Raw genomic sequence first — 26306 nt, 5'->3', positions numbered from 1 at the left:
ACCCACAGCTAACATCATACTGAAGTGAGAAAAATTGAAAGTATTTCCTCTAAGATCTGGAACAAGATGAGGATGCCTACTTTCACCACTTCTATTCAACATAGTTTTGGAAGTCCTAGCCAGAGAAATTAGGCAAGAGAAAGAAACAAAGACATCCAAATTGGAAAGGAAGAAGTCAAATTATCTTTGTTTGCAGATGATATGATCTTACATCTAGAGAAAACTAAAGACTCCACAAAAAAAAAAATTGTTAGAACTGATAAATAAATTCAGTAAAGTTGCAGGATACTAAATCAACATAAAAAATCAGTAGCATTTCTATATACCAACAGCAAACAATCTGAAAAAGAAATCACAAGAAAGCAATCCCACTTACAATAACTATAAAAAACCACCCTAGGAATAAATTTAACCAAAGAAGTAAAAGATCTCTGCAATGAAAACCATAAAACACTGATGAAAGAAATTTGAAGAGGACACACACAAAAAGGAAAGATATCTCATGATCATGGATTGGAAGAATTAATATTGTTAAAATGTCCATACTGCCCAAAATAATCTACAGAGTCAATGCCAATGACATTCTTCACAGAAATAGAAAAAACAATCCTAAAATTTGTATGGAACTGCAAAAGACCCTGAATAGCCAAAGCAATCCTGATTGAAAAGAATATAGCTGGAGGCGTCATACTACCTGACTTCAAAATATGCTATAAAGCTATAGTAACCAAAACAGCACGGTACTGACATAAAAACAGATACGTACACCAAAGGAGTAGAATGGAGAACCCAGAAATAAATCTACATATTTACAACCAACTCATTTTTAACAAAGATGCCAAAAACATACATTGAGGAAAGAACAGTCTCTTCAATAAATGTTGCTGGGAAAACTGAATATTTATATGCAGAAGAATGAAACTAGATCCCTCTCATAATATACAAAAATGAAATAAAAATGGATTAAAGACTTAAATATAAGACCTGAAACTATGAAGCTACTAGAAGAAAACATTGGGAAAACATTCAGGACATCGGCCTTTTAGGCAAAGATTTAATGGCTAACAGACCTCAAAAGTACAGACAACAAAAACAAAAATAGACAAATGGGATTACATAAAGCGAAATAGCTTCTCAATAGCAAAAGAAACAATTAACAGTGAAGAGACGACCCACAGAATGGGATAAAATATTTGCAAACTATCCATTCAACAAGGGATTAATAACCAGAATATGTAAGGAACCCAAACAGCTTGACAGCAAAAAACTAAATAATCCAATTAAAAATGGGCAAATGATCTAAATAGGCATTTCTTAGAAGACCAAGAGGTGTATGAAAAAATGCTCAACATCACTAATCATCAGGGAAATGCAAATCAAAACCATAATGAAATACCATCTCGCCCCAGTTAAAATGGCTTTTATCAAAAAGACAAAAAATAACAGATATTGGCGAGGATGCAGAGAAAGGGAATTCTCATACACTGTTGGTGGGAATGTAAATTAGTACAGCCATTTGGAAAACAGTATAGAGATTCTTAAAAAAAAAAACACCTAAAAATATAACTATCGTATGATCCAGCAATCCCACTACTGGGTATAGATCTAAAAGAAAGAAAGTCAGTATGTCAAAGAGATATCTGCACTCCCATGTTTACCATAGCATTTATTTACAATAGCCAAGATATAGATTCAACCTAAGTGTCCATCAATGGATTAATGCATAAAGAAAATGTGGTATATACACACAGTGAAATATTATTTAGCCATAAAAAGAATGAAATCCTCTCATTTGCAGCAACATGGATGAGGCAGGAGGACATGTTATGTGAAATAAGCCAGTCAAAGAAAGATACATATACCATGTTCTCACTCATATGTAGGAACTAAAAATGTCAATATTATGCTGGTAGAAAGTAGAATAGAGGTTACCAGAGGCAGGGAAGGGTAGGGGTGGTCTTGAATAGAGGTTGGTTAATGGCTACAAAAATACAGTTAGATAGAAGGAATAAATTCTAGTGTTCAATAGCAGTAGGGTGACTATAGTTATCAATAATTTATTGTGTATTTTAATATAGCTAGAAGAGAGGGTTTGGAATGTTCTCAACACAAAGAAATGACAAATGTTTGCGGTGATGGATATGCTAATTACCTTGATTTGATCATTACACATTGTATGCATGTATCAAAGTGTCACACGTATCCCATAAATATGTACAGTTTTATGTATCAATAAAAAAATTGCCTCTGCCCATTTCCAGTCATCTCCCAACACTGCCTGCTCCAGGCAACCACCAATCTGATTTCTATCACCATAGATTAGTTTTGCCTATTCTAGAACTTCATATCAGTGGAATCACACACTATATATTCTTTTGTATCCTGCTTCATCAATGTCATTGCATGGGTCAGTAATTTGTTTCTTTTTATTTCTGGGTAAACTTTCCCTATATGAATATACCACGATTTGCTTATCAACTCACCTGTTGATGGACATTTGGGTTATTTCTACTTTAGAACTAATGTGAATGAACCTGGTATGAACATTTGTATATGAGTCTTTTGTGGACTGGGCATGCTGGTGGTTGCCTGTAGTCCTAGCTATTCAGGAGGCTAGGGGGGAGGATTGCTTGAGCCCAAGAGTTAGAGGTTACAGTGGGCTATGATCACGCCACAGCACTCCAGCCTGGTCAACAGAGAGAGACCCTGTCTGCAAAGAAAGAAAGAAAGAAACAAACAAACAAAAACCCAAACGAAACAAACCCCCCCCCCACAAAAAAATCACAAGTCTTTTGTGCATATATATTTATATATTTCATATTAATGAAACATCTAGGAATAAAGTTGCTTGGCCAAATGCTAAATGTATGTTTACCTTTAAAAGAAATTGCAGAATTTTCCCCAAGGTGGTTGTACCATTTTATACTCTCAGTAATATATGAAATTTCTAGATGCTCTATATTTTCACTGAACTTGATATTGTTACTATTTTTAATTTGTAATCATTCTAGTAGGTTTGTAGTAGTACCTAATTGTGATTTTATTTTGCATTTACCTGGTAACTAATGAGTGAGCGTCTTGTCATGTGCTTATTGGCCATTTGCTGGGTTTATTTCTGGTCTATTTGGTTCTATTTGTCCATCCTTACTCTATTACCACATTGTATTGGTTATGGTAATTTATAACGAGTCTTGAAGTCAGATTATATAAGTCTTCCAACTTTGTTATTCTTTATTTCAAAACTGTCTTGGCTATTCTAGGTCCTTTGAAGATCCATATAAATTTTAAAAATCAGTTTGTCAATTTCTATGAAATAAAGCCTGCTGGATTTTTTACCGGAATTGTGTTGAACATGTCAATCATTTTGGGAAGTGTTGTCATCTTAACAATATTGTATCTTCCAACCCATGGATGAAACACATCTCCCCATTTATTTAGGTATTCTTTAATTTCTCTCAGTAATGTTTTCCAGTTTTCTGTGTATGGGTTTTGTGCATATTTTGTTAAATTTATCCCTAAGCATTTTATGTTTTTGATGCAATTTTATGATGTACCTTGGTTTTTCGTGTTTCTTGTGCTCATGGAGTTTCTTGGATCTGTGGGCTTATGATTTTCATAAAATCTGGAAATTTAATAGATGATTTGAAATTGTCTCACAGCTCACTAATGCTCTGGCCATTTTTTCAGTTTTTGTATTTCATTTTGGATAGTTTCTATTGCCATGTCTTGAACTTTACTATTTTTTTCAATGTCTAATATGCTGTTATTAATCTCAAATATTCTAATTTTTATCTTTACAAGTTTAATTTGGGTCTTTTAAAAATATCTTTCATGTTTTTACTTAACATATCCAATCTTTCCTTTACCTTCTTGAACATATGGGATATAGTTTGAATAACTATTTTAATGTCTTTGTCTATTAATTCTATCATCTATGTCATTCCTAGGTTAGTTTTCATTGATCGATTTTTCTCTTCATTGTGGATTGTATTTTCTTGCTTATTTGTGTGTTTTGTAAGTTTTTATTTAATTCCAGATACTGTGTGTTTTACCTTGTTGGATGCTGGATGCTTTTGTATTCTTACATTCTTGAGCTTTGTTCTGTGATATAGTTAAGTTACTTGGGAACTATTTGATCCTTTTGAGGTTTGCTTTGTTAGGCATGACCGGAATTACGTTTACGTTATGGCTAATACTGTCCCATAAGGCAATACCTTTCTGAATATTCTACCTGATGACCTGTAAATTGTGGGGTTTTCCACTCTGGCTAGTAGGTGAACCCTGAGGCTTTCCCCCTCTGCTCTTTTCAGGTGTGATTCTTCCTCAGCCTTGGATAGTTTCCTCACATGAGTGTTCAGATCAGCATTCAGCTGAAAACCCTCTGCAGATACCTGGAGCTCACTCTCTCTGTGAACCTGTCTCATCTGTGATGCTCTGCCACGTGAACTCTAGCTAATTTAGCCTCTTCAGATTCCCAGCATGATCTAATGAACTAAGGGGGACTTTTGGATTCTGCCCGCGTTTCCCTTTCCTTTGCTGATGCCTGGAAACCTTTTCCCATTACAGACTGAGAAAATCATAGGCTCACCTTGTTTGATTCCTCTCTCTTAGGATTAACTGGCGGTGCTGCCTGCTGCCTACTGTCTGAAAACTGTTGTTTTATATATTTTGTCTAGAGTTTTAATTGGCCCCTTTTACTCCATCTTGATCAGAATTATTAATAGGAGTCTTGATGCTATTTTAAATGGTATTAAAGTTTAAAAAATTTTTCAATTATTCATGCATGATCTATGGAAAAATACTTGATTTTTGATATTTGACCTTGCTAAATTTACTTATTAGTTTTCACATTTTTATTGTAGATTCTTTAGGAGTTTCTATAAGCACAATCATGTTATCTGTGAATAGGAAAAGTTTTACTTCTTCCTTTGCAACTTGTATTCTCTCTCTCTCTCTCTCTCTCCTGTGCTAGAAACTATACAATGTTGAATAGAAGTGGAAAATGCAAATCTTCTTGCCTTGTTCTTGATCTTGGGAGGCAAAACATTCAGTCTTTCACTGTTAAGTATGATGTGAACACCAGACTTTTTTGGATTCAAGAAGGTCTTCTCTATTTTGCTTTGTTGACAGCCTTACCATAAATGGATGCCGAATTGTATCAAATGTTTTCTCCCCACCTATTGAGATGATCATATGATTTTTCTCCTTTATTCTCTTAATGTGGTAAATTACAGTGATTGATTATCACTAAATCAATCTTACACTCCGGAGAAACTCTACTTGATTATGACATATTATCCTTTCAAAAATCCTTTTTATATATTGAGTGTTCTAGTTCATAATATTTTATTAGGGATTTTGCATCAATGTTCATGAGAGGTATCGGTCCAATTTTATTTTCTTGTAATGTGCTGTCAGTTTGGATAGCAGGACTCATGAAGCAAGTTGATAAGAGTTCCCTCCTCTTCTACTTTCTAAAACAATTTGAGTATGATTGGTAGTATTTCTTCCTTCAGTGATAGGTGGAATTCATCAGTAAACCTGTTTGGCATGGAATTTTCCTTGTGGAAAGTTTTTAAATTTAAAAATTCAATTTCTTTAATAGATAACGGGCTATTCAGATTTTCTGTTTCTCTTGTGTCAGCTTTGGCAATTCATCTTTCAAGGAATTTACACCTCATGTGCTTTTAATATCTATAGAATCTGCAGTTGTTCCCTTCTTTATTCCTGATATTGGCAACTTGTATCTCTTTCTTTCTTTTTATTAATTTATCTAGCTAGAGGTTAGTTAATTTTGCTGCATTGTAAAACCCTACAATCTCAATGACTTACAACAATAAACATTTATTTCATGTTTATGGCTTTTGTGGGTTGGCTCTGGCAGCTCTGCTCTAGGCTGTCGGTTGTGTTCAGATCTGTTCCATGAGTCTCTCATCCTGAGACTCAGGCTGATGGAGAAGAAGCGACCTCGGGCATTTGCTTCACATGGCTGAATGCTGGAGTACAAGAAGGCAAGTAGAAACTTGCAGTGTCTCTTAGAGTCTCTTTTGGGAACTAATTACATTGTCACTTCAATTCACATGTCATCGACTAATGCAAGTCCCATAGCTAAGCAAAAAGTCAGTGGGGACGCGGAAGTATAATTTGTCCATAGCAAAGCATGGCAAGCCTGGAAGGGAAGGAGAACTTTGAGCAAATAATGTAATCTACCACAAGGAATGACACAGAGTCCAAGAAAAGAGGGAGTGGTTGTTCTCAGTATAAAATGCTTCTTAGATGTCAAATAAAAGAAAAAAAGGATAAGGATAAAAATGATCCTTTGTTTTCACTGATGAGTTTGATTATAGCAATTTCTGTTGATAGTAGTGGTTGGAGCCCATACTAAAGTAGAAAAAGGGGTGACAGGAAAATGGAAGAGAGAAAACAAAGAATGAGGACTACATTTTCTAAAAATTGGCTTAAAAGGAAACAAGAAAGATACTGTCATAATTAGCAGGGAGCATAGGGCCTGCAAATGTGTGTGTGTGCATTCAGTTGGTAATACTTGCACATGTTCATAGGCTAAATCAGAGAAGCTGATAAGGAAAGGGAAGTTGAAGATACCAATTATGGCAGTTATCAATTTATCACCTCTCATCTCCAAATACAGTATCCACTGACTGCTCTATAGGAGTGGAGCTGGACCCTGTGAACATTTCTTCGTTGCCAGCTGGCACAATGTTAATCTTTGTCAGTGGAGGGCACTGAAGGGCCACTGGGAGGAAAGAGCTTTTCTTCCTGGTTGCAGTGTGTTCCTCTTGGCAGACTCCTGCAGCTGAGCACCAGCAGCCTGTGGTAGCCAGCCACAAGGGTGGCGACCAGCCACACACGTGGTAGGCAGCAGCACATGGCCCTTCCCTATGGGCAGCTTCTCCTGGCCTACCAGAACATGGATTCCCAATGCAGCATTCTTATAGGCATTTTCCCAGCAGGCTTTGCAGGGCAAGATGTCAAGGCTGTCCCCTGGCAGCCCAGATAATTTTCTGGGCAGTGTGCTGCAGAAATGGCCTCAGCAAGTTCTACAGCACAGAACTTCCATGTGGCTGGTTTCCTCAGGTACCCCAGAGGGTGGCTTCCCGGTGAGTTCTGTTGGCACAGCATCTCAGCACAACTCTCTGCCACCCAGTAGGTCAAGGCCATGCCCTTTGTAATGCGGGTTGGATATCAGCCTAGGGGACAGGGTCCCTTGCAGATTTATTTCTTCCTTGGGTGCTCTGTCTCAGCCCTAGAGGGAGGGGCTGCTCCATATATTGAATATTTGTGTATTTTATAGAAATCTTTCTTTCCCATTAGAAATAATCCCTTGTTAGAGTTAATAACTTTTTATATTAAAATTTCCCTATTCAAATTAGGGTATGATTCCTGCCTCCTGAGTGGACCCTGAGAGATACACCAATAAAAGAAAGGAACAGAAAATTCAGAGATGTGGAGGACATGGGAGACACGTATTTATGAAAGAAGGGGATGAGAAGTTGAGGCTTTGATTTTCTCAGTGAAGATGAGGGCAGGCTATCTGCTGACAGCAGATCTGTAATAGTCTTCTGTGACCCTTTCAGCAGGCCAACCCGTGTCAGAGTGTACAGTTTTCTCTACCAGGATTCAGAAGTCCGGGCTTAAGGGCAGGGCAGGCAGTTGCAGAACTGACTCAGGGTCAGGGTTTTCTAGGACTTGGGAGTGGAAGGAAAAGGGAACAAGCGTATTGAGGGGGCTGGTGGGAAATCATTCACGTTATTGCCCAGAGGTCTAGCTCGAGTTTTAAAAGACTGAGGCCTGAGGTTGAGGGGAGAGGGAAGATAAACGGCGAGGCAATGCAGGGGTTAAAGTGCTAGAACTCAGTGAGGCCGAGGGGAGGTGAAGTGGGAGGAAGGACTGTGGTCCAAGTTTAATTTTTGAGAAGTGGTGGAAGCATGCTAGTAATAGTCCAACTGGGGCCTTGAACAGTGTAGCTGAAAGTAGAGTAGAAGGTTATTTGAAGTGATCGGGACAGTTCGGGGGGAGGTTAGGGTGTCAGATGGATCGGCTTCCGCAGTTTGTCTCAGGATGGTGGTGGGGGTTAATGTGTAGAGGTGAGTGGGGAGAGTCCTCATCTGCTATGGGCCAGGGCCAATGACAGCAACAAGAAGAGGCAGCAGGCAGTGAACCATTCAGTATGAGGAGGGTTTTGAAGGGAGGCACAAGAGTAACGACGTGGAGCTGGCGGGGAGACTGTTAACCCCAAGTGCCCTCCTCCTGGCTGGGAAATGGAACTTCTGTGGGAGGAAGAGCAGCCTCCACTTAAGAGGGCTGCAAGAGAACCAGTGTCCTTGGGGTAAACCCAGGCTTTCGTTATGGTGAGGAGGAGGATGACATAGTGAAAGTTCTTGGAGGGTGCTGTTGATGTAGAAGAATTTGTTTTTAGTGGAATGAGGTCACCAAGGACACAGGGGAAAACATTCAGCAGGAAAACTGACAGGAAGGTAGATAAACAGTGATGTCCCAGTGAAAGTGAAAATGCTAGTGAAAGTGAAGGGATTTAAAGTGCAGAGACAGAGTTTTCACCCACGTATCACAGTATCAGGCACACAGTAGGGGCTCAATTACTATATCTGAGAGAATAATTGAATAAATAAATTCTGTTCCCAGTGGCTGCTTACTTTGACTCTCTGGGACTTCATTTCTCCATCTGCTTACTGGGAATGCTGCTACTTTATCTCCCTAATTCTGAAATGTACAGCAGTTTTCTCTCCAAAGTCCCTGTTCTTTGCATCTGACAAAGCGGGTGTTTTATTATTCTGTCTCATTTCACCCAAGCAGGGCAGGGAAAGTCAGGGCTGAATCTCCCTCTGGTTTCAACTTGGGAGAAACTAAAGTTCAGAAAGAGCAAAGAGTTCACTCAGCATCGTAGATTCAGATTTACCATAAGACTAGGAAAGAAATAGGGGTACTGTCTCCGATTCCCGTTTGAAGCCACCAGCCTGTGCTGTGGCTCCCAGAGCAGCCCCAGGAGGGTGGCACGTGGGACTCAGGGAGACCCGCAGTCCAGGGTGGGCGACGGATGGTCAGGCTGTGTGCGAGGCAGCCTCCAGCAGGTGGGGGTGTGGAGTTGCAGAAGGCTGGCAACCTTGCGCTGAACGGGAGGTCTGGGACACGGTGCTGCTGCCAGCCGCGGATTTGGATGGGATCGTCTTTGCCGCGTGTTGAGCCAGGCTGCCCTCTCAGTCTCCAACCATTACTCCAGAGCCCTGGGAAGTGCAGGTAGCAACAGCAGATGGATGGCCCCTGCCTCCTTCTTTTTGCGTCAAGCTCTGCGTCCTAAACTCCTGATAACAGGCAATGTTGCCTAATGGAACGTGCATGGGTTAGTGGGCTCCAAGTCCCCGAGCACCTGCATTCTACCCATGCACACAGGGCCACTTGCCAGACCTCTGTGAGTGAGCTCTACCACCTTCTCAAGCTTTTCTCCTGAATTATATGTGAAAACCTTGGTAGCGTGAAGACTCTAAAAATATGAGAATTTATTATTAATGATTAATGGGGTAGTTAAGAGCAAAAATATGTTTCTTGATCTATTCTAGAGGAGGGAAGCGGAACTCTAGGGAAGCTATAGGGTGAAGATTTTCTTATTTGTGGAACAATGGGCCCTTTTGACTACATGTTGTCCCCTCTGTGAGGTCACATAGTAGGGTGGAGGGTAAGAATACCAATTTGCCATGGAACATTCCAAGGAGGTAGTAAGCACTCAGAAAACAAAGGCCATAAAAATGATAGTCATAAACCACCATGTTTTAAGTACCTACTATGTGCCAGGCGCATTACATATGTTATTTAATTTAATCATCACCACAGCCCCCTAGGATAGGTGTAATTATCTACTCTAATTGGAAATGAACCTCAGGATCTGAGAGGTAAGTCGTAGCAGAGTGTTACACAGTGAGTAGCGATGGCTGGATTTAACCCAGGTCTGTTTGGCTGTAATAGCCCATGTCTTTCCCACTGTAATGTGTAGCCTTATGCTTCATTAAATGTCTAAGACCCTTTCCAAGGACCTGTCTTGCGCTGGTTACTTAAGAATCACTCAAGGAACTTGTTAAAATGCATATTCTTGAGCCCTACCCCAGGGGGAGCCTCATCAATGATTTAGGTTTTTCCTTTTCTTTTTCTCTTTTCATTCTGCGTCCCCCTCCGTGACTTTAGTTGTTCAACAGAGTCACAGTAATCAGTATTTCTATTTCTTGAACACCTTATACCTTATTCCTTTACTTGAAAATACCAGCAAATGCATTTTGTCAAACCAGGGATCCTTGAGTTTCTCTAACAGAGTATTATGTAATCAGCAGCTCCTTTTTGTTCCAATAACAGACTTTTTTCTCCCTTATTTTGCTGGGGTACAAGAGCTATCTTTGCGTGCAGACAGTTCACTACTAGGGAGAAGCTTCCATTTGAGGAGGACTTAGCTCTGGGAGGGAGATAGAAGCAGAAAGCAGGTGGATTCCTGGGGTTTTATTCACCTAATTAGTCAATAAGTAATTATTGAGTACTCCGTGCCAGGCAGTGGGCTAGGTGTTGGGCTGGAGCAATGCATAAAATAAAGCCCCTACTGTCACGGAACTTTAGGTAGGTAAACAGAGAAGGCCTCTCTAATGAGGGGGCATTTGTTCAGAGACCTAAATGAAGTGACGGAGTGTACCATGAAATTCTTGGGAAAAGCATACCAGTCAGAGGGAATAGCAAGTGCAAAGACTCCAAGCAGGGGTCTCCTGGGAGTGTCAGAGGACCAGCGAGAAGGCCTGTATCCAGCAAAAAGGCTGGAGTGGTGTGGGCAAGGAGGACCGAGGTACGAGATGAGATGGAAGAGGTACCCCTGGCTGGATCATGACCTTCCAGGCTGTTGTGAGAATTCTGGGTTTGTTCCAAGTAAGACAAGAAGACACTGGAGGGTTTTGTGCAGGGAAGCAACATGATCCAATTTAGGTTTTAGAGGTTAACTCTGGGTGCTGGGTTAAGGGTAGACTCCAGGGGACAAGGGTGCTACCTGAATCCCAAGGCAGCTCTGTCTGTCTGTGTCTCTCAAACAGTTTTGTCAGATTCTACCCCTCCTCCCTCTACCATGGCGGCCAGACGAAGAAGAGAGGTCAAGCTAGGAGCCTCCATCATTCCTCTCTGCTCCTCCTGTTCACTCTCAGTCACAGCACCGTGATTCTCAACAGCTGCAAATGGATTGCAATGGTGGATATGATAATGGTGGGGATGTTGGCCACAATTGCAGTGTCTGGATACCAGACCAGCCAAGTCAAAATACCAGAATAAAGGAATTTTGACTTTAGGAACAAAGTGGCAGAGCCACTCATTCACTCACTGACTCATTCACTCATTCTTTTAACTTTTGTTGAGCATATACCATGTACCAAGCACTGTGTAAGCCACTGGAGAAGTAGAAATTCTAAAAAAGGTCACTAAGACATAAACTCTGTCCTACAGGGAACTCTTAAACTAATTACTAGCATTTATCAACCACTTTTGATGGATCAGATACTGATTCAAGTGCTTTTTATGCATTGCCTTTTCTTTTTTTTGAGACATAGTCTCATTCTGTTGTCTGGTGTACAGTGATATCATCATAGCACACTGTAACCTCAAACTCCTGCCTCTGCCTCCCCAGTAGCTGGGACTACAGGCATGCACCACCACGCCCAGCTAATTTTTCTATTTTTTGTAGAGACAGTCTCAAGATGTTGCTCAGGCTTGTGTTGAACTCCTGGCCTTAAGTGATATTCCCACCTTGGCCTCCCAAAGTGCTGAGATTATAGGTGTGAGCCACTGCACCTGGCCTGTATTGCCATATTTACTACTTAAAAATTAATGTGATTAGGTAAGTACTGTCTTACCATTTTAAAGATGAAGAAATCAAGGCACACAGAGGTTAAGTAACCTGTTCAAGTTTACTTAGCTATTAAGTGTACTGAGATCTGAGCCCAGATAATCTAGCTCTGGGGTCTAGATGACTCGGCTCCTTAGACTAGAGGGGAGATAGCTAAACACGTAATTATAATGTAATGTGATAAGTATTCACTAGAGCTACTGGGAGCCTTTGACATTATTGAGGGGCAAGGCCCAAAGCCTTTTCAAATTTCCAATCCTGTTAATGCCACTGTGTATATAACTTCTCCCCATAAAATGCTGTGAAGTACAACTAAGGTTTTTAAGTGATGCTTCCAGATTCTTAATAAAAGATTAAAGTAATTTATAAAGCTATTTTCTGGCAAGAACCATCCCTTTCTTGGACTGCTTCATTCACTCATCACTTCCATCACTAGCTAATAGGGGTTTTTTTGGGCAGTCCATTCTTCATAAAGGAAAAATAAAAATACGTCAAGTAGAGGCCAACCAAGCTGGGTTGGGCTATAAAGGCTTGCGGGTGAGTTGGGCTCAGCTCTCTCTCTATCTCAGCTACTCCTCCTCTGTGGGGACCTCAGAGCTGGCTGGAATCAAATTTGTGTCTCAGTAAAATGTCGGATCAGCAGTCGGGGAACTTTGGGGTCTTTTGGGAATAGTAGAAGCCACAAATCTTACATCCTAGAATGCCAAGGGGACATAGTACTGGATTCTTGGGTGCTAGGAGAGTACAGATTGAGCCACAAGCTGACTCTGGCTGGAGAGAATACAAGGAAAGCTTCAAGGAGTAGGTTAGATTTAAGCTGGGCTTGAAAGACACGTTGACATGCAACAGGCAGTAAGGGGAAGGAAGGGAGTCCTGGTAAAGGAAAAGTTTGTGTAAAGGATCTGGGGAAGCGTAAGTCTTTCTGGGATCATTCCATCCTAAAACACTAAGTCTTGCAGGTAGGCCAGAATCTGAGCTGCAGCCTCTGTCACACTTTCCCCATTTTGTAGGCTATCATAATAATAAATTATATTTTCACTCATGAATTCTCTCTCTCTCTCTTCTCTCTCTCTCTTTCTCATTATCTCTCTCTCTCCAGATTTATTGAGGTATAATTGACACACAATAAACTACACATATTTAAAGTTTACAGTTTCATAAGTTTTAAACATCCTCTTGAAATCGTCTCCAAAATTAAGACAATGAACATGCCCATCACTCCCTGGAGTTTCCTTGTACCTATTTGCAATTTGTCTTTCCCACCCTCTTTTGCTACTTTTCCCTGGCCTCAGGCAACCATTGATCTGCTTTCTGACACATTAAATTAGTTTGCATTTTTTAAAGTTTTTATAAATGGAATCATACAGTATGTATTCCTTTTTGTCAATCTTTTTTCATTTACTATAATTATTTTCCATCTCTCTTCTTTATTAAAGTACCTGTTCAAATCTTTAGCACATTTTAAAAATTGGGTTGTTTTCTTTCTTCTGTTGGGTTTTTGGAGTTTGTTATATATTCTAGACACAAAGCCTTTATCAGACACATATTTTGCAAAGAGTTTCTCAAAGTATGTGCCTTGTCTTTTCATTTTCTTAGCAGTGTCTTTCAAAGAGTAAAATTTTTAATTTTGATGAAGTCCAACTTATCAGTTTCTTCTTTTATGGATTATGCTTTTGGTACTGTATCTAGGAAATCTTTGCCTAACACAAGTTCAGAACATTTTTCTTTTATGCCTTCTTTTAGAGGTTTTATAGTTTTAGGCTTTACATTTAGATCTATAATCTACTTTGAGTTAATTTTTGTATGTAGTAAAACATATGGATTAAAGTTTATTTTTGTTTTTGATATGGATAGCTGATGATTTCAGCACCATTTGTTGAAAAGCTATCCTTTCTCCACTGAGTTGTTTTTGTACTTTTGTCAAATATCAGTTGTCCATATTTGCATCATTAGTTCTTTTTTTAGAAGACATAACCATCTCTAAACCTAATGAATCAGATCAATTGTTCATTGTGAGGACTTGATCCTTCATAGCCTTGGATCCTTTCTTGGGATTTGTGGTTGAGTCCAGATTCACAACATGGATGAGGCATTGACTTAGGATTAAGATGGAATTACTCCCGTAAGGCCAGAGGACTTTTGTCTTCTGGACTATGCTCTAAACCTTGGTATTGAGCTCACGTTCTATGACAGGAAGGACCGAGGAATTTCTGTTTTCTGGTTGACTGATCTGTTCTTCTAATTATCCTTAATGCCACATCTGCCTTTTCAGTGGGTCCCAGCTAGCTTCCTTCTTGTCTCCCCTAAACTAAAGCCTTAATGACTTTGGTCAGTCTAGCTCGTGTCCTGAGGTGACAGAAATATGAGCTTCTTAGACCAAGGATGGGCAATCTCATTTTACCAAAGACTATAGAGCTGGTGGGAGGAAATCAGTCAAAGGTCACCTAATAAGCCACCTTAACTGACATGATTTGGTCTCCTTAGAGAAGTATAAAAGATTCAATTCAGTAGCTTAAAATTTTTTTATTGAGATATAATTCACATACCATAAAATTTACCCTTTAAAATTACACATTTCAGTGGTTTTTAGGATATTCACAAAGTTGTGAAACCACAACCACTATCCAATTCCAGAACATTTCCATCACTGTAAAAGAAACCGAATACCCATTAAGCAGCCAGTCTCTACTTTTCCCTCCTCCAGCCCCAGGCAACCACTAATCTACTTTCTGTCTCTATGGATTTGCTTATTCTGGACATTCAGTATAAATGGAATCACGCAATATGTGGCCTTCTGTGTCTTGCTTCTTTGTTTAACATAATGTTCTCAATGTTCATCAATACCGTGGCAGGTATGAGTACCTCACTCCTCTTTATGGCTGAATAATATTCCATTGTATGAATATTCTACATTTGGCTTATCCACTCATCAACTGATGGACATTTGGGTTCTTTCCACTTTTTGGCAATTATGAATAATTTTTCTGTGAATATTTGACTATGAGTTTTTATGTGGACACATGTTTTCAAATCTCTTGCATATATACCTAGGAGTGGAATTGCTGGGTCATATGGTAACTCTATGTTTAACTTTCTGAGAAACTGCTAAACTGTTTTCCAAAGCAGCTGCACTATTTTACAATTTTGCCAGCAATGCATAAGAATTCCAATTTCTTTATATCCTCTCTGACACTTGTTATTGTCCATTTTTAAAATCACAGCCATGCTAGTGTGTGTGAAGTACTATGTCACTGTGGTTTTGATTTGCATTACTTGAATGACTAATGATGTTGGACATCTTTTCATGTGCATGGTGGCAATTTACATATTTTCTTTGCAAAAATGTCTATGTAGATTCTTTGCCTATTTTTACTTGAGTTATCTTTTTATTGTTGAGTTGTAGGTACTCTTTATATATCATGGATACTAGTCTCTTTTCAGATGTATGATTTGCAAATATCTCTCCTATTCTGTGGGTTGTCTTTTTACTTTCTTAATAGTGTTCTTTGAAGCATAAAAGTTTTTTTAATTTTGATGAAGTCCAATTTATGTATTTTTCTTTTGTTGCTCATGACCATCTGCTTTTTAAATTAAACACAGAAATCATAAAGCTTTTCCATTAAGCACAGCAAATAATAAAACTATATATCCCAATTCCATGTTGTAGCAATTTAAGGGGTGGAATTGATATGGAAGAAAGGGAGAGAGTGGGGGAGACTTTTTACGTGGACTTTTGACTTCAAAGTATGGTTGAATATTAGCCACTGCCTTTGAGCATTGCGTGCCTAATCATCAAGGATAACTAACTCTTTGGGAAGTGCCCTAATCGTTAAGGCTTTAGTACCTTTTCTCTGGAATGGGTCAAGCCACAGCTACCAATAAGGAGCTTACTCTCTGGACTGCAGCAATGTTACCTCAAGGTAATATACCAGAAGTGAGTACGAGGATAAAGTGTCAGAAAGAGGGAGAGCTTTGGAGTCAGACTGTTGGGTTCTCTGGATCCAGATGCTGAGACAGAGTTAGGAGTGCAAAAGAGAATAACACCTGTGAATGGAAAAGGGAGGAAGCAGTTTGGCCAGGACGTGCTTTCAGCCCATGATGCAGACCTGACAAAGCCTCAGCCAATCCAACAGAGTAGTCGGGCAAAAATTGCTTGTTAGAGGAGTTCCACATTGGGAGAAAAGAGACAGGCCCTTGTACCACCATCTTGCTCAGCCACTGGCTGGGGGAGCTGCCCCCAAGAAGAGCATGACTGTGGGTCAAAAGCTAAAGTGGTGCCTAACTGCTGGGAACAATTAAAACCAATATTCTTGGCATCAGGGGAGCGAGACCTTTATTAAAGGGGCAATATGAGCATGGAACCTCCATGACTCCATACAGACAACCCGAGGTTCAAATTCCAGCAATGTGCATGATCTTAGGCAAGCACTCTGCCTCAGTTTCTTCACCTGTCAAATGGAGAAAATGCCTTCCTTACAGGGTTGTGGGAGGATGAAATAAGACAAGGATGAACATAGTGCCTGATACAATACAGGCATTCAATAAGTGTTCTTCCCTTTCCCCCACATGGAAATAAGCCAAGGGAACATTCTGTTCTCCACACCAGTTCCCACCCTGCTCTTTATAAACTTCATTTTCTTTCATTTTCCAGTAGGGGACCAATCCTCTATGGCAGTTTCCTTATCCTCTGAATATGCTGCTTCAGGGTCCCAGGGCCTGTGGTATCCCCTGACTTGTTTCTCTCCTGACTTTCTCAGCTATGAGACTCAAAAGACCTCCTTGGCTGTTGGCCCTCCCAGACAGAGTCCCCTGGCTGCTGCTAGGATGGGGTGGGGTGATGTTTCCTGGAATACACCAGGAACAAGTGAGCAAATTGCACCATCTCTTTCAGCTGTGAGTGCATTCCATTGAGGATTCCAGTAAGAAGAGACCATCGTGTTCCTCTTTCCAAGTGCCTTGTTAAAAGCCTGAGGACAGATTCCGCCTGCTTCACTTACCCTGGGAGGTGAGGCAGCGTCTGAATGGGAAAGAGGAGGATGTGATGTGCGCTGTGTGAGTCACGTTCCTTCGTCAGGGGACTCTGACCATGGGGACACCGATCTCCAAGGCCAGTTACTTCCCGTGTGTCTGATTTACTGGGGAGTCTCAACTCATCAGGGTATAAACATGAAACAATTTTATTTCTTCCAGTAACTGCCCCCGGCTGTACCGTGCCAGATCTCTCCTTCCTGCTGAGGAGCAGCTCCCTTAATGACGTCTTGGTCTGGTTCCATAACTTTCCAGCCACTTTCGGTTACTACAACAGTCTCATTCCAGTAATTAAGATTCAGTCTCTTGTATTTTTAAAACTTTCATCACAAACTCAATTCAATGCTCCCCCTTCCCCTCTCACCCCCCGCCTCCGTTCCCTCCAGCACAAGCCAGAGTTGGGGCCTGGCTGTTTGGAGCCATGGAGGGACTGCGGGCTGGCTTGAAGGTGCCTCATCTTCTTCTTGAGGCCTCAGCATCTCTGGGCAGAGGCGGGAAGGGGAGTAAGAGGCCTCTTTACAGGGGTGTCTGTCACCCCCTCCGGGTCTGTCTGGCCCTGTTAGATGCTGGAGACCTCACCCAGCCCTCCTCTATCACTGAGGACAGCTTACCCCTCCTCCCTCCACCCAGCTGCACCTCCCTTTGGCCTCACCAATGGTGTAGGTGCCCAGCCACCCCTTCTTTGGCTTGGCTATGGAACTCTTAACTCAGCAGCCACCTGGGCAAACCCTCAGCTCCTGCCCTTCCACGGACTTCCATGCATCTCCTCATGGAGCCACAGAGCCTGCTGGCATCCTCTCCGATAACCCTTCGGGGGCCACACAGACCTGAGAAGGGAGCGCTGCCCCATCTTCTTCCCAATCCTGCTGCACCAGGGTCCTTCCAGCCCTGCGGGGTGGGCTATGACAGTGGGCCTCCTGCTCTCAGAGTCTCCAGGCCTGAAGCGGGTACCAGTCTCTACATGGAAGTGTAATGCCAGACCTCAAAGTATGTACACCGAGTACTCGGCTTTTCTCTCCCACCGTGGGGGAAAGGAACAAAAAGGATACCGGGCTGCAGCCCCAGGCTCCCAGGATGGCAAGGACTCTGACGCTGCTCTGTGCCGCTGCAGCATTGTGGTGAGTCTGGATTCCCTCTCCCTTCACCTTGGGGCAGAAAGCACCCCCATTCTCTTCACAGGGGAGAGGAGGGCCATGAGCACTGCACTGCCTGCAAGCCTGGTGACTCTCCCTTTGTCTCTCCCAGTTCTGCTCCCATCCTGATTGGAGGTGGGCTGGGCACTGGGTCCATTTGGGGGGTGCTGGTGCCTCCTTGAGCTGCGTTATGGAGATGGCTGGCTCCATCTGCTGGCTGTTTGCTGGTAACTCTTTGGGGTCACTTGGCTCTTCTTGGCTGCAATTCTAGCATAACGGGAAAACACATTAGGACACATCCAGCAGTGTGCAGTGATTTCCTGTCTCTTCTCTTTTAAACTGTGTAAGCTGCTCTTCCTCCTGGGAGGATTCCTTGATGAAATCCCACCAGTCTGACATTCTCCTTTATTGTGCACCCTCTGCACCCAGGCTCCCAATTGGTAGTGAGTTTGTGTGCCTGTGAGCAAACTGTCTCTTGAGTAGTTTCCCTGCATTACGAGAATAGCTAGTGTTTATTGAGCTCTTCCATGTGTGGTCTACTGTCCTAAGCATGTCACTCACTTCATCTCATTCAGTTTTCACGACACAATCCAATGAGCTAGCCACCATCAGTATCCCCATTTCACAGATGAGGAAACCAAACTGAGATAGAAATGTTAAATAGTGCCTCTAAGTTTTGTAGCCAGAAAGTGGTATAAAATGGTGATCTGAATCCCGAGCTCATACAGTCTGCCAATATTCTGTTCTGCCTACTTGGTTTTACACTGTGGTCCTTGTGCCCCCTTGCCCCATCACCCCTAAAGCCTTAAATAAGTATTTGTAGCTCAGAGTAAAGCGCTTCCTGTGATAACTTTTTGAACAGACTAACAGAATCGATTCAGGTGGGGCTTGTGCAAGAGCTGAACTAGCCCTGGTGAGACTGTGGTCAACATGTAAACAGGCCCAACTGTGTGATCATGTTGAAGTCATTAACACAGACCCTTTGGACAGAAGGCTGGAGCTCTCTCATCAAATCCTTCTCTAACATTTTTTTTTCGGTCTTTTTTAAAATTTCAGCTCATTATGGGGGTACAAAAGTTCAGGTTATATATATTGCCCATGCCCCCCCATCCCCCCGAATTCTGAGCTTCAAGCGTGTCCATTCCCTAGACAGTGCTCATCACACTCATCATGTAGGTATGCACCCATCCCCTGCCCCCATCCCCCTAGTCAGATCTTCAAGCGTGTCCATTCCCCAGACGGTGAGCATCGCACTCATCAAGTAGGTATACACCCATCCCTTCCCCCCAGCCCCCACCTCTGTCCGATACCCAATTGGTGTTATTCCCAAATGTACACTTAGGTGATGATCAGGGAAACCAGTTTGCTGGTGAGTACATGGGGTGCTTATTTTTCCATTCTTGGGATACTTCACTTAATAGAATGGGTTCCAGCTCTCTCCAGGAGAACCAAAGAGATGCCATATCACCATTATTTCTTATAGCTGAGTAATATTCCATGGTATACATATACCACATTTTGCTAATCCATTCTATAAATGTAATTCACCACATAAATAGAAGCAAAAATAAAGATCATATGATCCTTTCAATAGATGCAGAAAAAGCATTTGACAAAATTCAACACCCTTTTATGATAAGAACACTTAACAGAATAGGCGTAGATGGGGTCTATCTAAAAATGATAAAAGCCATATAAGACAAACCCACAGCCAACATCATACTGAATGGGGAAAAACTGAAAGCATTCCCACTTCAAACTGGAACCAGACAAAGCTGCCCACTGTCCCCATTACTTTTCAACATAGTATTGGAAGTCCTTGTGAGAGCTATCAGGCAAGAGAGCAGAATCAAGAGAGTCCAAATAGGGAAAGAAGAGATCAAACTCTCACTCTTTGCTGATGATATGATGTTATATCTAGAAAACCCCAAGGATTCAACCAAGAGACTCCTGGAATTGATCAATGAATTCAGTAAAGTCTCAGGATACAAAATCAAATCCTTCTGTAACATTTTAAATTGATTTTTCTAAGAGAGGTCTAGAATCCTGACCACATACTCTAGGAGAGTCCACCTGAGCAATTCTTTTCATCCAAAAAATGAGAATCTCTATTGTTCGTGTAATCTATTTACTTCCATTGCCTCCTAGATATATTTGCAACCACTCTGAGCAGAAAGGTGTTATTATCATTCTCCTTTTATGGGTGAGGAAACTGAAGCATGGAGGTTAGCGATTTGTCTGAGGTCACACAACTTATGCGAACTGCAACTGGAACCTGGACCCAGATCTTCTGCCTCCATCTTTCATGCTGCAGGTGCGTCCTTTTTTTTTTTTTTTTTGAGACAGAGTCTTGCTTTGTTGCCCAGGCTAGAGTGAGTGCCATGGCGTCAGCCTCGCTCACAGCACCCTCAAACTCCTGGGCTCAAGGGATCCTCCTGCCTCAGCCTCCCGAGTAGCTGGGACTACAGGCATGCACCACCATGCCCGGCTAATTTTTTTGTATATATTTTTAGTTGGCCAGCTAATTTCTTTCTATTTTTAGTAGAGACGTGGTCTCGCTCTTGCTCAGGCTGGTCTCGAACTCCTGACCTCAAGCGATCCACCCGCCTTGGCCTCCCAGAGTGCTAGGATTACAGGCGTGAGCCACCGCGCCCAGCCTACAAGTGCGTCCTTAATGCCTTTCACCAACACCCTCAGGCTCGGCGCCCTTGCTGTGGGTTCTGTTCACCAGTGGGCATTTCCTTTCTTCACTTTCAGCCATGTCCCTGCCCCTTGGTCCTGTCCCTCCCACTAGCCTCCTTCCATCTCTTCATCCACATCCTCCCATCTCTCCCAAGGGCTGGAGGTCCCCCTTGAAGTAGGGGGACCGGGCCTTGCAGCCTTATGATTGTGACCCCAGCCCCCTGAAGGGGGCTGTTCATTGCCTTTATCACCCCTAGTCATGGCGGATGTTATTTATTGTCAGATAAACGTATTTGCAAATAAAACAGAAAACGAACAAATAAACGCAGTGACAGAGCTGTAAAAAAACCCTGCCGGCTTGCTCACTTGAAGAAAAGCCTGCACAACTAATTAACCCAGGCAGGCCTCCGTGGTGTTTGGAAACAAGCTTGGAATTAATATCGCCCTTCTCAGCTGCTGGAACCAGCCTCTAAATCTTTTATTGGGCAATAGCAAGAGAGAGACACAGAGAGTTATAGAGACAGTGAGAGGCCAAAATGGAAGGCAGAGACAGAGGAAGATAAATACAGTTATCCATCTGCCTCCGTACCCATACACATCATCTTAGCTAGACTCTGGATCCTAGACAGACAGACTGACAGACAGGCAGATTGTGTTTCCTCTTTAGAGTGAGAGGTAAGCGGAGAAAATAGAGCCTTTGTCTCGCTGAGAGCACATTTTGTTTCTACACCACTGAAGTCAGAGAATCAGAGGCTCCTGAACTGGAAGGGGCTTGTGAGAGGTCATCTAATTCAGTGGTTTTTAAATTATTTTTAGCAGAGAAACCTTTTCCTGAAATGAAATCGTAAGCAGCAGTGCCATGTATAAAGCAGATAAAAGTGGAGCTGTCCCAGTTGGAGCTTGTGGCTCCTACAGGCCCCTCCCTTCTCCCTCTGCAGGGCGGGCCCTGTTTCTTCAGGCTCCTCTGGGCTCTGGGGGGCACAGTTGGAAAACCAGAGCTGCCCCTGTGTGCAAGGCTGGGGGAGTGTGCCTGGTTCTTCATCGGATTCAGGCTTGGGCTAATTTGGGAGCCACCCAGAGAGGGAGTGTGGTGGAAGGGATATGCCAGCTGGTGAAAGAGGTGGGTTACCTGAGGGGACACCTCCTCTCTCGCCCCTGAACCTGTTGAGTTCCTGAACCCTGATATTCACTTTCCCTGGGGACCTTTGTTGGCAAGAGCTGGGGAACTGGCTTGTTCACCTTCAGGTAATGATGGAGTCTCAGGGCATGAGCCTCACAAGTCAACCACCTGACCCACATAGCTTTGCATAGCTCCACATCAAGTTAGGAGGGGACACCCAGAGGATGGGAAGGATGTTTCCTTCTCTGTAAGAGTATGGAAGGTGGCCAGAAGGGGACTTCCCTATAGACCTTCATGTATGCCCTGTAGAGATGACTGGTGAGATACAGGGAAATTGTACATTTTTTTCTTATAGGGGAAAGAGAGGCAGTGGTCTGAGGCTGGAAACCACCCAGTTGAGCGGTGCTGTGGGGCTTTGTCTGATCTTCTCTGGGGAGGTTGTCACTTGCCTATTCTCAGCACCAAGAGCAGAGCCCTGAGGCTGGGTGGAAGGGCCTCTCTTGGAGTCAGTGGTGGATGGGGAGGAAAGATGGAGGGAGGGAGACCAGGCACTGTGTTTGGAGCCTTCCTGTTTCTGATTAACCCTGAGTGTCCTTGGCTCAGGCCTAGACAACAAGGGGGCACAGCAAGGAGGAGAAACACAAATCAAGAAGTAATGCTTTTTTTGAAGGAGGAATTATAAATTGCAATTTAATCACATAATCACTTTGACACTCTCAAGCAAGCTAATTTCTTCCCTTGCCTCATTTCATCCACTCGGTGAGATGAATCTTAATGAATAATGTCCTATGAATATTTAATTTTTGATCAATTTGAATTTTCTCTGGCATACCTGCTGGAGACATAAATCAGTCCCCTTTCTGCCCAGCAGAGTGAATTTGGACAGCGGCCTGAGTAGATCTCTGCCCATGGCCGTAGAAGAGGCCAGCCTAAAGATTTTGGGGTTCTGGTTTGCCACCATCTCAACATGGTGACTCAGACCTCCCTAGATGCCATCCCTAAGCTGTGTTTTCTAATACTCCTCCACTAGCACATGCCTGCAGCCAGTGGTTGTGTGGGCAGATGAGATGCATCTCAAAATGACTTTCAACAGATGCTTCCTCTTCCTCCATCCTTTTTCTTTAGTGACTTGAAGAATCCTCCCTTCTGACACTAACTTTATCCTTCTTGGCTCCTGGGGACAAGTTTTATTATTCAAAAGATGAGTATCTAGAGAGAAAACATTAGGAGAAGTACTATTCTCAGTTGCTTGAGAAGGCTTCTTTTATGAGATAATAAGTGATATTTGTATGGTGTGTTACAGTTTGCAAAATGACTTCACATACACCTTTACGTTATATGTCTTAAGACATCACTGTGTTTGATTTCTCCGTCTTGACTGTGAGGTGAGGAAATGGGGCTGGAGAGAGTTCTTTCTTACCCTGGGTCAAGAAGGATAAGTAATGGAACTCATGCTCTTGGAGACCTGCTAAGTTCAAAACTAGGAAAATAGGTCTAAACTGATCTGTCTATAAAGAGGTATTGGATATTTGCGATTGGGGTCTGGAGGAAGAGAGGGAGGTATCCTTAATAGGCAAGTCAGAGGTGGTCTCAATAAAGAGTTGATGACAATAATAGTACTGAGAAAATAATTTCTTAAAGGGGATAGGTAACATGTTTAAAATGTATTTTGGACATATATCCATATCCTGTACATTTGTTTTCCTGGGGCTTCTATCCAGGAAAGCAACGAGTTTTAGTGCTTCAGGAAGGCCAGGAACCACCTCAAACAAAGAGGTCATTGTTTAATTTTCAATCTCAAAGCCATCTTCTTGTTTTTGAGTCCATCGGGACAAAAAAGTCTTGAAGGAAAGGTTTTGTGTAGAAAAGAAATTTCTAAATTCATTAACCTCCCAACAACATGATCATAGAATTTCCCTATAAACAATAGGATAGAGATAATTCAGACTGTGGTGTGATGGAAGTCACTTGGGAAGCTCACCCCTTCTCACCCGAGGGGCGTGGAGAAAGAAGGGAGAGGTGGAGGAAGGACAATAGAATCAGAGTGCAGTGTCGTTTTATTTACTTATTTATTTATTTTTTACCTAGCTACCATTAAGAAAGAGTCAGGGTAGTGGTGGAGTGTAGAGGGAGAAAAATCTGGAAATCAGAACATTTACTCTGAAGAAATAGCCACCCAACAAGATGTCTATGCTGATATCACTAGTTTCTAAGATTAACTTCTTGCCTTAACTCAAGTTTCTACAACACGGGGCTTGAGACAGAGATCATATGCTAAAGCTTTACTGAATGGGCAGCATGAATAAAGGAAATAAAGGAAAGTGAGGCAGGGAAAGACAGAAGTGAATCACAGCCTCCAAAAAAAATCCATTTGGTTGTTCAAACGTGAGACTTATTCCAGATGGGCCATGAGAAACCATCACACCTCAAAATATTCTGTCTGTGTGTTGGGAAATGATTTGAATTTATCTCCTGCTTTTTTGTTCTTTCCTGCCTTTCAATGGTCACCATTTGCCCCATGGTATATTAACTCTACTACACTGTGAGGTTGTGTTACCTGGTCCCTCTGGGAAGATTCTGAGGAAGTTAGAGATCCAGTGCCTATGCCATCAGCCTTTTGGTAGCTTAAAATATGTCCACGAATGCTTTCCTACTCTTTTCTTCAAGAGATAGAGACTAATTCCCCTCTACTTGACTGTGGACTGGTCTTAGGGACTTGCTCCTAACAAATAGAATAAAATGAAAATGACATCGTGTGATTGCAGAGATTAGTCATAAAAGACACTGTGTCTTCCTCCTTATTTTTAAATTACTGGCCAGGCGCGGTGGCTCACACCTGTAATCCTAGCACTCTGGGAGGCCGAGGCGGGTGGATCATATGAGCTCAGGAGTTCGAGACCAGCCTGAGCAAGAGTGAGACCCCGTCTCTACTAAAAATAGAAAGAAATTATATGGACAACTAAAAATATATATAGAAAAATTAGCCGGGCATAGTGGCACATGCCTGTAGTCCCAGCTACTCGGGAGGCTGAGGCAGGAGGATTGCTTGAGCCCAGGAGTTTGAGGTTGCTGTGAGCTAGGCTGATGCCACGGCACTCTAGCCAGGGTGACAGAGCAGAACTCTGCCTCAAAAAAAAAAAAAAAAAATTACTGTTGACCCTTGAACAATGTGGGGGTTAGGGATGCTGACCTCAATGTAGTAAAAAATCCACATATAGGCCGGGTGCGGTGGCTCATGCCTGTAATCCTAGCACTCTGGGAGGCCGAGGCGGGTGGATCACTCAAGGTCAGGAGTTCGAGACCAGCCTGAGCAACAGTGAGACCCCGTCTCTACTAAAAATAGAAAGAAATTATCTGGCCAACTAAAAAATATATATAGAAAAAATTAGCCGGGCATGGTGGCACATGCCTGTAGTCCTAGCTACCCGGGAGACTGAGGCAGTAGGATCGCTTAAGCCCAGGAGTTTGAGGTTGCTGTGAGCTAGGCTGACGCCACGGCACTCACTCTAGCCCGGGCAACAGAGTGAGTCTCTGTCTCAAAAAAAAAAAAAAGAAAATCCACATATAACTTTTGAGTTCCCAGAAACTTGACTACCAATGGCCTACTATTGGCTGAAAGCCCTACTGATAACATAAATAGTCAAGTAACACATATTTTGTATGTAATATGTATTAAATACTGTATTCTTATAATAAAGTAAGCTACAGAGTAGAAAGAAAATGTTGTTAAAAAACTCACAAGGAAATGAAACTATATTTAATATTAATTAAGTACAAGTAGATCATCCTCATCTTCACTTTGAGTAGGCTAAGTAGGAGGAAGGAGGAAGGAAGTAGGAGGAAGAAAAAGAGGGGTTGGTCTTATAGTTTCGGGTGTCACAGAGGTGGAAGAAAATTCACGTAGAAGTGGACCCATGCAGTTCAAATCCCTGTCGTTCAAGGGTCAACTGTACTTGCTTTGAGAGAAACCGGTTTCCGCTGTGAGGATATTCAAGCAACCTGCGGAGCAGCCTACATGGTGAGGATCTAAAGCCTCTTACCAACAGCCATGAGAGGGAACCATTTTGACAGCGGGTCTTCCAGGCCCTGCCAAGCCTTCAGGTGATTGCAATTCCCGTCAACATCCTGACAGCCATCTCATAAGAGAACCTTGGCCAGCACCATCTCACTAACTCCCTCCCAGATTCTTGACCCGCAAAAACGGTGAGATAATAAATGTTTGTTGGTTAAGCTACATGTTTTGGAATAATTTGTTATAAAACAATAAATAATAATACACCTTTGTCTGAGTCTGGGAGTAGTGAGAGGAACTTGAGCTTTCATGGGTCCTGTTGAGTCAGACCTGAACACCAGAGCCTTGTCTCTTGCCATGGCAGGCACAGTGGAGTATCCGCTGAAGCCCTCACCCCGGACAAGGCTGAGAAAGCTAGTCTTAGGAGATGAGGCA

The 26306-nt window shown here is 42.3% G+C and overlaps 1 long non-coding RNA gene across 1 annotated transcript in view; it reads left to right on the top strand.

Annotated features, from left to right (window-relative positions):
* Positions 1-26089, top strand: part of LOC123635045 — a 37588-nt gene extending 11499 nt beyond the window's left edge. The window contains exons 2-5 of the long non-coding RNA XR_006734034.1: positions 16788-16901; positions 17087-18042; positions 20206-20371; positions 25801-26089. This is a non-coding gene — a long non-coding RNA (uncharacterized LOC123635045). The remainder of the gene's footprint in view (positions 1-16787; positions 16902-17086; positions 18043-20205; positions 20372-25800) is intronic.
* Positions 26090-26306: the final 217 nt, after the last annotated feature.

This window comes from Lemur catta, chromosome 3 (assembly GCF_020740605.2).
Source record: "Lemur catta isolate mLemCat1 chromosome 3, mLemCat1.pri, whole genome shotgun sequence".
Taxonomy (NCBI): Eukaryota; Metazoa; Chordata; class Mammalia; order Primates; family Lemuridae; genus Lemur; species Lemur catta.
The sequence above is the reverse complement of the archived record's forward strand: the minus strand, read 5'-3'. Positions and strand labels throughout refer to the sequence as shown.